Source organism: Triticum aestivum, chromosome 7A, assembly GCF_018294505.1.
Source record: "Triticum aestivum cultivar Chinese Spring chromosome 7A, IWGSC CS RefSeq v2.1, whole genome shotgun sequence".
Taxonomy (NCBI): domain Eukaryota; kingdom Viridiplantae; phylum Streptophyta; class Magnoliopsida; order Poales; family Poaceae; genus Triticum; species Triticum aestivum.
In genome coordinates, this window is record NC_057812.1 from 545,678,131 (window position 1) to 545,695,024 (window position 16,894).

Below are 16,894 nucleotides of genomic sequence, written 5' to 3' on the forward strand. Positions count from 1 at the left end.
CTGATATTCTTTTGCTGACCTCTAGTACAAGGTATAGAAGAGGAGGTAAGATAAGAAATAGTGACATTTCTCTTAGCAGGAGACTTTTTCTTTCTTCTAGAAACTATAGTAAATTTCTCCTCCTCTTCCACTACAGTATCATGCCAACTTAGACACAGGGAGGCGACATTTCCATTCGAGTCATGAATATCTAAACAGTCTTCAGTTTTCTTACTAATTTGTTCCCTGGATAATTCCAATTCCTTGAGAACATGAATAAAATCAAAATTATCCAGAGGTATATCAACACCCATCATTGATGCTCTAAACATAATCTCCTTAGCTACTTAATTCCCCAACCCTAGCTACTTAATTCTCCAACCCCTTTTCTTGTCCAAAATTCTCCAACCCCTAACCTTAGAACACATCTCAGAAGGAAATCAAGAGGGGGAAGAGGGGGAAGCAGCTCGGGTGCTCACTAGGGAGGTCGAGGGCGACTTAGGGTAGCCGGAGCTAGTCGAGGCGGCGCAAATTCGGCGTCGAGCGATGGCGATGGTGGCCGAGGCGGAGGAAATCAGCGGGCGTCAAAGGGATGGCTCGAGGGAGTCCGAGCTCGTCCGGGTCCTCGTAGTCGAAGAGGAAGACAACGGCGGTCCTCCTGAGCAGGCCGCGCGGTGTTGGACAGCGAGCACGAGGTTGATGCAAGCGGGGCCGCGGGGGGAGGGGGCGCTTGGGCGGGAGGACGTCGAGGGCGCGGGCGCGGGCAGAGAGGGGATGGCGAGGGAGGCGGTGCTCGGCTCGAGGAGGCGCGGGGGAGGCGACGGAGACAGAGGCGCAGGGGCGGCGGCGTGGGGGCGGGGACGATGACGGAGGCGCGGGGGCGGCGGCCGCGTGGGTCGGGGCAGCGAGGGGAATTTGCTAGGGGGCGAGGGAGAGGGACGAAGGGGATCTGGCGAGACGGTGGGAATTAGCTAGGGGGGTCTTACTAATGGCGCACCCGCGGTCGGTGCGCCATTAGTAATCTTTTTTTTACATAGCAATGGCGCACCAGGCAGAGGTGCACCATTAGTAATCTATTTTTTACATAGCAATGGCGCACCAGGCAGGGGTGTGCCATTAGTAATCTTTTTTATATATAGCAATGGCGCACCAACCAGAGGTGCGCCATAAGTAATTTTTTTGTTGTTGCATGTAATAATTTTTTAGAAAATGAATATGAATATGAAACAGTAATATTTTTTAGAAAAACAGTAATAATTGTTGTTTAACAACAATTGTAGTCTACACTTTATTATTAGTTTTTAAATATGAAGAGGGGAGAGGAGGCGGTGCTCACCGGGGAGCGGGGGAGGGTGCGGGGGTGCTCGTCGGCGGTGGTGGAGCGGGGGAGGGTGCGGGGGGTGCTCGTCGGCGGTGGTGGAGCGGGGGAGGGTGCGGGGGGTCGGCGGCGGCGGCGGTGGAGCGGGGGAGGGTGCGGTGGGTCGGCGGCGGCGGTGGAGCTAGCGGGGGAGGGTGCGGGTGGGACCGAGATCGAGATGGAGGGGGAATCGAGATCGAGATGGAGGGGGATCGAGATTGAGTGTCCTCATGAATATTCAATATTTTATCATATTGAATATGAAAACATATCATCAAATTTGAAAAAATATTCATGAATTCAAAAAGTGCCCATGAAATTTAAAAATATTCATGATATCAAAAAGTGCCCATGAAATACAACCGAAAAATGAAGACTACGATTTAAATACAGTCTATCTTAGCTAGCTATCTGTTCATAATCTTCTTGCCCTCCTTTTTCGCAAATGGAGTTCTTCTGTGGAACGGACGTCCTTTAGGTAGGGTGGTCCTGCTTCTTCTTGTGGTGTATGCTGCTACTTCATCGTCATCGTCATGTTCGATCTTCGGGTCACCGTACTTGTCGAAGTCCTTTTGCCTCTCCTCACGACAACACGACTCAGCTTTGACGGGTCGGTAATGAAGAAGCATTGGTCCCCTTGGGAAGCCAGTACCCGTGGCTCATTTTTCGCAGTGGCGTTTGCGACCGCGGTCTTGGATTTGGCTTCGGGTATAACCATGGTGGTGAAATACCGGTCTTCTTTTAGGACGCTCTTGGCCCATCTGACACGGAACATCGGGACCTTCTCTCCAACGTAGCTCAGCTCCTAGATCTCCTTGATCCTTCCATAGTATTTGTCCTTGTCGTTACCGGTGTAGGATTCCATTGTTACCCCGGAGTTCTGATAACCATCGTTCTTCATGTCCTTGTCCTCGGTGTAGAATGTGTAGCCGTTGATATCGTATGCCTCATAGGTCATCAGGTTGTGCTCGGCGCCCTGTGACAAGGCGAATATGAGTTGTTCTTCCACGGAAGAATCCTCATGTAAAGGGTACGACAGAAGCTTCTGCTTGAACCAACGCGTGAAACATGAGTTGTGCTCTTTGATTATATCTCCATCCATCCTCTGTTGGCCTCGGTCATTGTACGTCTTCTCAATAAAGGTTTTGTGCTCTACCACCCAAGGATCGACCACGTCTATGTGTTGTAGCGCGACTAGGTTTGCTCTTTCAAAGTCGGCGAGTCGACCCTCGAAGTCGACATGCATTTCGCGGCGACCCTCACGGTGACCCCATCCAGCGAGCCTGCCGAGGTGCCTGTTGATGGGCAGACCAACGGGGTTCTCGATGCCTAGATAATTCGTGCAGTAGGAGATGCACTCTTCGGTCAGAAAGCCCCTGGCTATACTTCCCTCTGGACGTGACATGTTGCGAACGTATCCTTTGATGACACCATTCATCCTTTCGAACGGCATCATGCTGTGCAGGAACGTCGGCCCGAGTTGGATGATATCCTCCACGATATGGACCAGCAGATGCACCATAACGTCGAAGAATGCGGGCGGGAAGTACATCTCAAGCTCGCATAGTATCACCACGATCTCTTCCTGTAGCCTTCTGAGTTGCCTCACGCCAACCGACTTCCGAGAGATGACGTCGAAAAAGTTGCATAGGCCAAATAGCGTTTCACGGACGTGCGCGTCCATGATCCCACGGATTGCAACTGGAAGTATCTGCGTCATCAGCACGTGACAGTCGTGAGACTTCATCCCGCTGAACTTCTGCTTCGCTGGGTCTAGGTATCTGCTTATCTTCCCCGCGTAACCGTAAGGAAGTTTTACTCCTACGAGGCAGGTGAAAAACTGCTCGATCTCCTCCTGACTTAGAGTGAAGCACGCGGGAGGGTAGTCATTTCCGGTCTTCTTGGCCTTTTTGCCTTTGCGACGACTTTCTGTGTCCTGCTTCGCCTCATCATCATCATCATCATCATTAGCGTGAAGCTCCTGCCTGATGCCCATTGATTTCAAGTCTGCCCTTGCTTTCGGCCCATCTTTGGTCCTCTCTGGCATGTTGAGCAGGGTACCAAGCAGACTCTCGCACACGTTCTTCGTGATATGCATGGCATCAAGGCTGTGAGGCACACGGTGGATCTTCCAGTACGGCAAGTCCCAGAAAACAGACCTCGTTTTCCATACCTTCAGCAGCGGCTCTGGCGCCTTTCGCTTCTTTCCCGGCTCTGGCGCCTTTTGCTTCTTTCCCGGCAGTGGGCAATCTTTCCAATTTTTCAACAGCCCGTCTATTTCCTCGCCGCTCCTCGTACGCGGGCGTCTTCGGAGTTCGGTTTCACCATCGAACAGATCCTTGCGTTTCCTCCACGGGTCATCGTCGCGAAGCCACCTTCGATGTCCCATGAACACGGTTTTCGAAGACCCGGGATCTCTATCTAGCTGGCGATACGTTGTGTCATCCATGCACCTGACGCATCCAGAAAATCCGTGGACCACCTGCCCCGCGAGATATCCGTAACCGAGATAGTCGTGCACCGTCGTGAGCAGTGCGGCTCTCATAGGGAAATATTCTTTCTCTGCGGCGTCCCACGTATTGGCTGGCGTTTTCCACAGCGTGTCTAGCTCCTCTTTCAGCAGCCCCAGATACAGATTGATGTCGTTCCCTGGTTGTTTCGGCCCTTCAATTAGCATACTCATGTGAATGTACTTCCTCTTCATGCACAACCAGGGGGGAAGGTTGTACATCCACACAAACACAGGCCAGGTGCTATGTGTGCTTCTCTGGCTGCCAAACGGATTGACTCCATCGGTGCTCGCGCCCAGCACGATGTTCCTTGGATCCTTCCCAAATTCTGGGTGTTCGAAGTTCAACGCTTGCCACTGGCTCCCATCCTTAGGGTGACTCAGCATCTTGTCTTTTTTATTTATCTCCGGATCATTTGCGTCATCTTCTCGCTTCTTCTCCTCCCTATCCGCGTGCCAACGCAGGAGCTTTGCTACCTTAGGGTCCGCGAAATACCGCTGCAGACGAGGAGTGATCGGAAAGTACCACACCACTTTTCGAGGAGCTTTCTTCCTCTTCTTGTATCGAGTGACGCCGCACACCGGACATATGGTAGACTCCGCGTGCTCGCCCCGATAAATGATGCAATTGTTCATGCACACATGGTATTTCACGTGCGGTAAATCCAGAGGACACACGACTTTCTTCGCCTCCTCGAAACTGGTCGGGCACTTGTTCCCCTTGGGAAGACGTTCGTGCCAGAATGACATGTTCTCGTCGAAGCATGCGTCGGTCATTTTGTGTTTTACCTTCATCTCCAAAGCCATGAGCGTTACTTTCAGGCGGGTATCCTCGGGTCTGCATCCTTCATACAATGGAGTAACCGCGTCTATCTCCAGTTGATCCAGCTTGGCTTTCTCTCGGGCGGCAGCTCTTGCGTTATCCGTCTGCTTGAGAAGCAGCTCTTGAATATGAGGGTCCTGCACCCAGCCCATCGATGGTCCATCGTCGTCTGCTCCTCCGGCATCTAGATCTTCATGATCATGCCCTTCGTCTGCTCCGGCATCTTCCTCATCATCATGTCCGGCATCTTCTACATGATGACTGTGTACAGCATCACCGTCGTGATCATGTCCTGGAGATTCTTCGTCTTCTCGCCCGCCCGAGCCGCGGTGGTTGTCTTGCTGCCCTTCCTCATTTCTTGCCCGGCCCCCATGGACGACTTCATAGTCATCTTCATCACCTTGCCACCGATAGCCATCCATGAAACCACGCAAGAGCAGGTGGTCCCGCACCTGCCCGGAATCCGGGTCCGCAATAAGGCTCTTCAGCTTGCATCTTCGACACGGACATCTTATCTCCGTCTCGTTCTTTTGAAGCATCTCGGCCTTCGCGGAGCTCAAAAACCTATTCACGATGCCTTCGGTCATCGTGCGGACCATGGTCGCCTGTGGGGTAGAGCAAAACGATATTTTAGGACCAAGAAAAAATTTGGCACGACTTTCCCTAAAAATAGGAAAAAAAAAGAATGCATAGTGCCAAAATTCTCTCCGAAGCGGAAATGAATCAACATTCCGGCAAAATATTGGCAACTATCGTATTTCAAATACCGGTACCTGCAAACACAAACATATATGCAACACCACAAACATATGCAACACCACAAACATACATAGATCTAGCTAGGCCACAAAAAGTGCATGTGCACCTTGTTGGAATGAGCTAGGGAGAAAAAAAGTAGATCTACAACATGAAGACAGCTTTCCCCTTACTTACCTATCAAAAAAAGGTAATTTCAACACTTAATTTTGATGAATCTATGGTGCAAATGAGGTGAGGAGGAGGAGGCAGCCGACAAGCTTAGAGAAGGAGGTGGGGGAATGAAGTGGGGAAAGTGAGTGTTGTAGGTGTGGTTGTCCAAAAATATCTAGCTGGTCCCAGGTTACTAATGGCGCACCACAGAGACATGCGCCATTAGTAACCCAACATACTAATGGCGCACCACACAGACATGCGCCATTAGTAGTTTTGCAAAAAAGTAAAAAAAAAATTTATACTAATGGCGCACCGTGGCACAGTGCGCCATTACTAGTTTAAACTAGTAATGGCGCACTATGCAACGGTGCGCCATTAGTAGTTTTGCAAAAAAGTAAAAAAATACAGTAGTGGCGCACTCTATGGCTGGTGCGCCATTAGTAGTTCTAACTACTAATGGCGCACTCTGCCCGGATGCGCCATTAGTATGTTTGAAAAAATGAAAAAAAAACATTTTGTTACTAGTGGCGCACCGTGTGCCTGGTGCGCCATTAGTGTCTTCCACACTAATGGCGCACCAACAGATGGTGCGCCATTAGTATATAGTAATGGCGCACCACATGTCTGGTGCGCCATTAGTGTCAATTCCATCTATAGCCCTTTTCCTAGTAGTGACCAGACCGAAGTAGCTGCCGGACAGGGGCTTGCCAGGCCACATCTGGACTATAAGGCCCCTCATGGCCTGTTCGGCCGCCTTGTGAAGTTCGACCAACTGCTTCAACTGGTCGCTCAAGGGCACGGGGTGTTCGGTCCCAGTATACGGAGACCAGAACAACTTCTCCATTGAGCTCCCCTCCTCAGCCCGGTAAAACTCTGTGGCATCCAGTACACTGCGGGGAAGATCAGCAAACACTCCTGGAGAGCTTCGAACTCGGGTAAGAAAAAGGAAAGTCTCCTTCATGTGCTTGCTTTGCATAATGAATGCCTTACCCGCTGCTATCTTCTTCACCGCGTCAATCTCCTGGAGGGCCTTGTGGGCTTCAGCCTTGGCGCTCCGGACGCTTTCAAGCGCCTGCGCGAGCTCGGACTCTCGCGTCTTGGAGTCAAGCTCCAAGGACTCGTGCTTTTTGGCGAGAGCCTCGAGCTCTTGCTGCACCTCGCCTACTCGGGCTTCTTGTTTCTCCTGTTCAATGCGTTCTTTGGCCGCTTTGTCTTCGACCTTGGACAACGCCTTCCTCAGGGTCGCCACCTCAGTCGTGGCCCCTGACAAATCCATGATGATCCTATCACTTTACACCCAAACTTCTTTTTAACTATATAGACAGGGTTATTTCTTACCTTTGCTCTCTTCGAGCTGCCTCTTGGTAAGGCCGAGCTCGTCCTCGGACCGCTTCAGGTCCTGCTTCAGCATAGAGACCTCCGCAGTACGTGCAGCAGCGGCAAGCAGTGAAGCCTGTACATACACATAGACATACTCTAATTAGACTACTGAGTTATCATTTGATCCTCAATTCAGCTTTTCCTCGCGAACGCCGAACAGAGCATCAGGGGCTACTATCTATGTGGTAATTGATGTCTACTACACAACCTTCTTCTTGTAGACGTTGTTGGGCCTCCAAGTGCAGAGGTTTGTAGGACAGTAGCAAATTTCCCTCAAGTGGATGACCTAAGGTTTATCAATCCGTGGGAGGCGTAGGATGAAGATGGTCTCTCTCAAGCAACTTTGCAACCAAATAACAAAGAGTCTCTTGTGTCCCCAACACACCCAGTACAATGGTAAATTGTATAGGTGCACTAGTTCGGCGAAGAGATGGTGATACAAGTGGTATATGGATGGTAGATAGAGGTATTTGTAATCTGAAATTATAAAAACAGCAAGGTGATGACTGATAAAAGAGAGCGTAAACGGTATTGCAATGCGTGTAAATAAGGCCTAGTGAGGGAGTCCTGGATTAGGGGGTCTCCGGACAGCCGGACTATATCCTTTGGCCGGACTGTTAGACTATGAAGATACAAGATTGAAGACTTCGTCTCGTGTCCGGATAGGACTCTACTTGGCGTGGAAGGCAAGCTAGGCAATACGGATATGGATATCTCCTCCTTTGTAACGGCCTTGTGTAACCCTAACCCTCTCCAGCGTCTATATAAACCAGAGGGTTTTAGTCCGTAGGGACAACAACCACATCATACAATCATACCATAGGCTAGCTTCTAGGGTTTAGCCTCTTTGATCTACTCTTGTACTACCCATATCGTCAATATTAATCAAGCAGGACGTAGGGTTTTACCTCCATCAAGAGGGCCCGAACCTGGGTAAAACATTGTGTCCCCTGCCTCCTGTTACCATCTGGCCTAGACGCACAGTTCGGGACCCCCTACCCGAGATCCGCCGGTTTTGACACCGACATTGGTGCTTTCATTGAGAGTTCCTCTGTGTCGTCACCTTTAGGCCTGATGGCTCCTCCGATCATCAACAACGATGCGGTCCAGGGTGAGACCTTTCTCCCCGAACAGATCTTCGTGTTCGGCGGTTTTGCACTGCGGGCTAATTTGCTTGGGCATCTGGAGCAGATTGAAAGCTATGCCCCTGGCCATCAGGTCAGATTTGGAAGTTTGAACTGCACGGCCGACATCCGCGGAGACTTGATCTTCGACGGATTCGAGCCGCACCCGGGCGCGCTGCACTGTTACGATGGGTATGACCTAGCTCTTCCGCCAAACAGTACCCCAGAGGCCGCGCCCGCATCAGCTCCGACCCTTGGCTCGGAGCCAACTGCGCCAATCGAGGACGGGTGGCTCGACACCGCCTCAGGGGCTGCAGTCTCAATGGTGATCAAGCCGAATACCAGGCTAAACCTCTGCGAAGCCCGTGACTCCAAGGTGCCGGACTCCTTTCCGGACTCCGAACCGTCCGCGCCCCTGCCAATCGAATCCGATTGGGCGCCGATCATGGAATTTGCTGCTGCGGATATCTTTTAGCACTCGCCCTTCGGCGACATTCTGAATTCACTAAGGTCTCTCTCTTTGTCAGGAGAGCCCTGGCCGGACTATGTTGTAATGCCCCGAGACCGATGTGCCAGGTGTCTCCCAGTTATTCGCCATCGTTGCCATGTCATTTCCTTGCGTGTTGCATCTCATCATGTCATCATGTGCATTGCATCATCATGTTTTCAAAACTTGCATCTGTTCCTGTCTCCTCGTTCTCTCTGTTGTTCGTTCTGAGCCCAGACACACTTGCACGCGCCCACGGCACGTCCGAAATTTTATTTTATAAGTGGCCGGAAAATGTTCTCGGAATGGGATGAAAGTTGGCATGCGGTGTTTTTATGTTGTAGGTAGGCCGCCTGCCAAGTTTCATCGCGTTCGGAGTCCGTTTGATAGCCCAACCGTTAACTATAGTGACAATATAGTCGGTCAAAACGTCAGACGTTTCCGGTCTCCGGAAACAGTCGCCGGGCCTCCCTCTCTTATCTTCTCTCAGCTCGAGACCGTCTACACAGTCCTCTACCTACCCCCATACCCAACCTAAGCTCTCTCGTCAGCCCGCGGACCCCCTCGCGCGCGTCCGAAAGTTGTCCCGAATCCGACCCGGACTGTCGCCACCGTTGTGTCCGGATCATCCACAAACATCTACAAAACATCATCGGTTTCTCATTGGACTCTCCTAAGCTATTTATCCTCGACCGTCCGATTTTGATCGGAGGGACAAGTTAGCCCCTAACCTAAAACTCATCTGATATAAATATCAGATCCAACCCTAAAATTTAGGGGAGCTATCCCGTCTTTCCTATTCTGCGCCGGCACTGCATCTTCCTAGGGATCCTCTCAGATCCCCTTCTCACCCAACCAGTGCGCTCCACCAATCTAGCCCCCTCCATCCACCGACGCCTCCCCTGCTCGATCCCGAGGGGATCACGAGCAGCTCCCCACCGATTGCCAGCGCAGCAGCGCACCTCCCGTTGCACCATGGGGCTCCAAGTCCGCCTAGCTTGCCTCCGCTTCTATCCGGCAGGGAACGAGACCCCGACGACCTCCCGTGACCAGATCCAGCACGCCCAGGCCGAGCCCTACAAGATCTTCGCCGGAGCAGAAGCTCCTCCGCCATGGAAGCCGGGTACCAAGGGCGTGCCTCTCCTCCTCCTCACCATCCCCTCCTTCCATTTTCCCCTGCCATGGCCTCTCTCCTCCCGATCTCCCTCTCTCTTTCTTGTGCTGCACCAGGAAACGCCATGGCCGCCACACCATGGAGTCACATCGACCCGGATCCGGCCGGGAACCAGACGAGCCCGTGCCTCCCCCGCCTCGGATCGAGTCGTCCCTGCGCCAAGTCCCTAGCCGCCGATGCCGTCGTGCCTTCTTCCCATGCGCTGCTCGAGCGAGAGCCATGCCCGTGTTGCACCCCTGCTCGGGAACGAGCTCAGCGCCGTCTTCTGCTTCGCCTCGCGCCTCAAGTCCCGCAGTGCCGCCTCCCTCGTTTCGTCTCCGGCCCCTGCCTCGCGTGCGTGACCTCCCGTGCCAGATCTCCAAGGCCAGCGCCGCCCGTTGCAGGAGCGCTCGTCCCCAAGTCCTGCGCTGCCGCCGTTCGAGAGGAGGACGACGGAGCCGCGCCCCGTGTTGACCAGTCTAGCACCAGCCTGGACTAGTGCCACTCGCTGCGCGAGGCCTCGTCTGCTTCGCTCGCGGCCCAGCATGCGCCCCGCGGCCTGCCTCCACCTCCTCACCGACGGGCTGAAGCCCATGGTGAGCGCCCCAGCGCCCAGCAGTTTCAGCCCAATGTAGTTTTTTTTCGGTCTGCGAATTTGTCTAATTTCCGGGGAATTAGCAGATTTGCAGAAAAACCCTCATACTTCATGCATTTAATAACTTCTCAACCGTGCATCAGATTAAAACATTTTATATACGTAACATGCTTAGAATTGCATCTAGTTTCATAATATGTCATTTTCATCCATGTTTAAAATGTTTAAGATGCTGTTTGTTTGAATTTTGCTTAAATAACTTGCTAAAATGCTTAAATTCATAACTAAATAACCGTAGATCGGTTTCTAACAAACTTTATATGTAAATGGGGAAGAAAAATGCCTAGTTTATCATGATGGATTTACTTTGCATGTTTAATAATTCTAAAATTGTGTTTAGGACATATCAGCACCAAACCAAAATATGCACATGAGGATTTTTCCGGAATTGTTGTTCGTTGCTTCCGGCCTCATTTAAACTTGACTAGATAGGTAGTTTTGCTTTGCTTCACTCTCTTGCCATGTTAAGAACATTTAATATTGTTGGGTACATAACGAGATCGAACTAAATAACTTGTCATGGTGTTTCGTCAATATGCAACTCGTTGCATATTGCGCTCCACTTAATTTGTAGGGTTGCTTGTGCACTTTGCCATGCCATGCTTCATTAAACCGGACATGCATCATACTTGATTGTGCATCATGCCATGTTCATGTCGTGGTTGTTTACTATGTTGTTTGCTCTTTTCCGGTGTTGTTTCTTCGGGTTGGTTCCGGTAACGTTGTGTTTGTGAGGAACCGTTCGTCTACGTCCGTTTGTCTTCTTCATGGACGCGTTCTTCTTCCTTGCGGGATTTCAGGCAAGATGATCATACCCTCGAAATCACTTCTATCTTTGCTTGCTAGATGCTCGCTCTTTTGCTATGCCAATGCTACGATGCCTACCACTTGTTTTCAAGCCTCCCAAATTGCCATGTCAAACCTCTAACCCACCATGTCCTAGCAAACCATTGATTGGCTATGTTACTACTTTGCTCAGCCCCTCTTATAGCGTTGCTAGTTGCAGGTGAAGATTGGAGACCGTTCCTTGTTGGAACATTATTTTACTTGTTGGGATATCATTATATTATCTTGTTATCTTAATGCATCTATACACTTGGTAAAGGGTGGAAGGCTCGGCCTCTCGCCTAGTGTTTTGTTCCACTCTTGCCGCCCTAGTTTCCGTCATATCGGTGTTATGTTCCCGGATTTTGCGTTCCTTACGCGGCTGGGTTATAATGGGAACCCCTTGATAGTTCACCTTGATTAAAGCTTTTCCAGCAAGGCCCAACCTTGCTTTTACCTTTTGCCACGTAGCCTCTTTTTACCTTGGGTTTCCAGAGCCCGAGGGTCATCTTATTTAAGCCCCCCCGGGGCCAGTGCTCCTCTGATTGTTGGTCCGAACTAGGCAGCCTGCGGGGCCACCTCGGGGAAACTCGAGGGTTGGTTTTACTCGTAGCTTGACCTATCTGAGTGTGCCTTGAGAACGAGATATGTGCAGCTCCTATCGGGTTTTGTCGGCACATTCGGGCGGTGTTGCTGGACTTGTGTTACCATTGTCGAGGATGTCTTGTAATCGGGATTCCGAGCCTGATCGGGTCTTCCTGCTAGAAGGAATATCCTTCGTTGACCGTGAGAGCTTGTTATGGGCTAAGTTGGGACACCCCTGCAGGGATTTGAACTTTTGAAAGTCGTGCCCGCGGTTATGGGCAGATGGGAATTTGTTAATGTCCGATTGTAGATAACTTGAACCTTAACTTAATTAAAATGAATCAACGGTGTGAGTTACCGTGATTGCCTCTTCTCAGCGGAGTCCGGGAAGTGGACACGGTGTTGGAGTAATGTTTGCGCAGGTTGCTCTCTAGTTTCTCGCTCGCGCTTTGCCTCCTCTTCCCGCTCTCTTTTGCAAACAGGTTAGCCACCATATATGCTAGTCGCTTGCTGCAGCTCCACATATATACCTTGCCTTTCCTATTAAGCTCAAATAGTCTTGATCGCGAGGGTGCGAGATTGCTAAGTCCCTGTGGCTCACAGATTACTATTACACCAGATGCAGGGCCTGATGATTCCGCTCCAGGCGACGCGCTTGAGTTCAAGTGGGATTTCGACGAGGACTCTCAATGATACTATGCTTCTTTTCCTGATGATCAGTAGTGGTGCCCAGTTGGGGGTGATCGGGACCGTGTCACATGTTGGGTTATCTTTTATTTTGGCTCCGTAGTCGGGCCATGAGTGTTTGGATGATGTAATGTTATTTATGCACTTTGATTGAAGTGGCGATTGTAAGCCAACTATGTATCTCTTTCCCTTATGTATTACATGGGTTGTGTGAAGATTACCTCACTTGCGACATTGCTTTCAATGCGGTTATGCCTCTAAGTCGTGCTTCGACACGTGGGAGATATAGCCGTATCGAGGGCGTTACAAGTTGGTATCAGAGCCTTCTCCAACCTTAGGAGCCCCCATTGCTTGATCGTTTTTAGCAGCCGTTGTTGAGTCTAGAAAAAAAAGTTTTGAGTCATTTAGGATTATATATATCGGAGAGTTTAGGAATTCTTTTTACTCCCCAGTCCCTTCACCGCTCTGGTAAGGCATCCTGACGTAGAGTTTTGACTCTTCTCTTCTCAAATTTTCACAAATTTTTTTAGGATCACACGGGTATCTTGGAATCGTTCCGTTGGTTTTGTGACGAGAACATTGTCTTGGTGCCTCCTGTCAGGGGTTTTGTGGCAGTGTCCCGGGGAGTTGAGCTCCGAGGTTATGTCGTCACAATTTTATCGTTGCAGTTCTGGAATACCTGAGTTTAGTACGCCGACATCGAAAATCTCTTTTATGCAGTTGTTGGTGAGATAACCTCGACGCCACCCAATACTGGGGTGGGAGTTCGGGAGTATTGCCATAACTCGTATAACGGATGCTTTTCGAAGGTTTCTTGGTTATGTGTTGAAGGATGGATATAGCTGGATGTAGGATATGCTAGAATTGGGTGAGATATTATGCTTCCCCTGTATCCCCAACACCAGATTGCATAACCGGAAAATTTCGGGAGTTTCATAAGTGGGAATTCAAGTAGCTCTTAGGATATCTTTCCGACAGATGTATGATATGAAATTGGGGTTCGACGTCTAGTGGTCCGCCTATCCACGATTGTTTTTACAGTGGTCTCGTTGTGTCTTAAAGAGTCCTTGGCTATGCCGACTTGGGGACGCATCGTATGTCATGTGCACTGCCTTGTACATGATGGTGCTGTACGATCGAGCCCGTGTAGGCCCCACCACGAAAACTTCGGACGAAATCTCTATCATATGTTTGTTCCGACTTATTTTTCAAGCCAATCCTTTGTTTTTGTTTTGGGTTGTGGTATTCGAGTTGCTTCGAAGTCAAATGTTGATTCCATACCTTTCCTAAATGGTGTTCTCATATTCCTATGTGGATGCTAATCCTTCTTGATAATCGAGATTGTGCTGTCAATCCTTTTCAACCAGCGAGTTTTTCTCTTCAACTGAATCCGATCACTTCAACTTTTGCAAGATCAATTATCGGTTCTTCTCAGCGGTGTTTGCTTCATCCGTTCCAAGTTGCCTTTGTTTTTCCCTCCCACCCACCCTTTTTCCTCAAGGACTCATATTTCTTATTCAAGTATCATTTTATTCATGGGAAGCCTCTCTATTCTTTTTCCGTCAATGTTCTTATCCGGTGATTCTCATGAAGATTCTAATGGAGCTTCAAGTTTGTCATTCTTCATTCTTTTCATCTCCGGTGGTTTCAAATCAAGCTTTGGTGTTGATCATATTCTTTTCCTTGCTTCAAATGCCTTCTCATACCGGTGCTCCTCATATTCATTCATTTCTCGCTATTCAATTGTTCTGGAGTGCTCAAGATGTCTCTAAGATTTGTGTTTCCACTCTGCATTCATTCAAGCTCTTTCGAGATTGTTATCTCATTCAAGTCATTTAATTCAACCGGTGCATTCTCCTTTTCAAGTAATCTTTTCAACGGTGTATCTTTTGAGTGGGCCCTAACCCACAGGTCATTTTCCCAGGATCTTACCTGACTCTTCTTATTTTCCCGGAGCTATCCAAATTTCTTTTCAAAGTGTGACGTAAGAATTAATTTTCATCAGTTAGAGGGTTTCTCCAAGATCTTTCAAATTCTTTTCATCGTTGGCTCAACCTCTTCGTTTTGATTCTTCCGGAGTGCCTAAATAAGTCGTGATGGTATTTCTCGTCGTCATTCTCAGTGGGAAGACCGAAGAAGATTCTTCTTTCAACCTTGCTCCATTCTCTTCAAGATTCATCACTCGAGATTGTTGCCATCCTCTCATAATTGTTTTTGATTGTCAGAATTCTTTTCACTCTTCCGGAGCAATTCAAGAGTCGTCTCAGTTTGTTATCCGGAGGCCATCAATTCAAGTTTATTCATTCTCAGCTTTCAGTTGTCATTCTCAAATCTTACCGATGCATCGTTCAAGCGATCTCTAATCGGTCTGTGATCTGTTCGTTTCACTTACATCTAAATCCTCTCAAGTATCTTCGTTCTTCTTATAATTCTTCCCGGTGATTCGTTATCTTTTATTCGTTCATTTTCAATTCATATGGTGGTTCGTTCAAGATTTCTTCTTCTTTCTTATAATATCAATTTATTCGTTGTTTCAACCCTACCGGTGGTTCGTCGAAGACCTTCTCAAGTTTTGCGCTATATCTATCTTAATCCTTTCTACAAGAATAAGTTGTATTCAATCCATTGTTTGTCATCAATTTAATTGGTGAAGGATATGCATAATGTAATTCTTATTCTTGTTTCATCGAGTGAATTTAATCCCCTACTCCGGAGGTTCAATAAATTCTCAGTTTCAATTGGTTCATCTTTTCTTTTCCCGGAGTTCCAAGCCTTCATCATCATGAAGATACATCTTATCATTACAAGGATTCACCTTGTGTTTTCAACTTCTCTTTCCTTTCGTTGGATCATTCCTTTTGTGTACCGGAGTTCTTCATGAAGGTTCTACATGGCTCATAAAGGATTTAATTCCTTCTCGAAGTGTTCATCAAGTTTCTTTTCGGAGGAGATCAAGTTTTCTTCATCTTGCAATCCAAAGTGCAATTCTTTCTTCCGTATCATTGGAGGAGGTATTATGTCATTCTTGATAATTTGAGTTCACGCTTCATGATTCACATGTTGTTAAGAATGAGGTATTTTAAATCCATCAATCTCGTCATTGGAGTTACCTTGGGTTATATTCCACCTAAATCCTTCCCTAAGGTTTGTTGCTAATTATGGTGCTTATAAATGTCCCAAGTTCTTCATTTTTCCTTTCGATGAAATAAGTTTTCTCGTCTCCTTGTTCATATCAATCCAATTCTTCTTCCTGTGAGTGCCAGGCTGTCACCTCATAATTTGAGATGTACGCCACAAGACCACATCAAGCTTATCCTTTTCGTTGTGGATTTTTCCAACAACTCCGCTCGACCCGTCTCCTAAGGATGCCTTATCAAGCTCTCTTGTGGCATAAGATGGCATTTTCTTCTCAATTCTCCTATTTCAATTATCTATCTTCTATTCTTTCGTTCCGGAGGCACTGCGATGTTGTTCTTTTCAACCTTCATCTCGTGTTGTCTAAGATCATGTCCCTTTCATGCTTATCCATTTAATTCGAGTATTATGCCCCTTTTGCTCAAGCTCTTTCATTTTATCAGGTCTTTCATATCTTATCAACCGAAGTGCTACCCGAATCGGTTCTTTCTTTTCCCTTTTTCGTAATGGAGTGCTTTTAACTTTATTCTTCTCCGTGGCTTTCTTTCTTCCAATTTGTTCAATCTCTCAAGGCTTGTGGTTTCACTCGTTTGTCAAAGAAGTAACTTAGCTTTACCTCTTCTCTTTCTCTTCCGTTTTCCCTCCGGTGCCATTCTAGATCTCGGGACGAGATCCTCTTGTAGTGGTGGAGTGTTGTAACGCCCCGAGACCGATGTGCCAGGTGTCTCCCAGTTATTCGCCATCGTTGCCATGTCATTTGCTTGCGTGTTGCATCTCATCATGTCATCATGTGCATTGCATCATGATGTTTTCAAAACTTGCATCTGTTCCGGTCTCCTCGTTCTCTCTGTTGTTCGTTCTAAGCCCAGACACACTTGCACGCGCCCGCGGCACGTCCGAAATTTTATTTTATAAGTGGCCGGAAAATGTTCTCTGAATGGGATGAAAGTTGGCATGCGGTGTTTTTATGTTGTAGGTAGGCCGCCTGCCAAGTTTCATCGCGTTCGGAGTCCGTTTGATAGCCCAACCGTTAACTATAGCGACAATATAGTCGGTCAAAACGTCGGACGTTTACGGTCTCCGGAAACAGTCGCCAGGCCTCCCTCTCTTCTCTTCTCTCAGCTCGAGACCGTCTACACAGTCCGCTACCTACCCCCATACCCAACCTAAGCTCTCTCGTCAGCCCGTGAACCCCTCGCGCGCGTCCGAAAGTTGTCCCGAATCCGACCCGGACTGTCGCCACCGTTGTGTCCGGATCATCCCCAAACATCTACAAAACATCA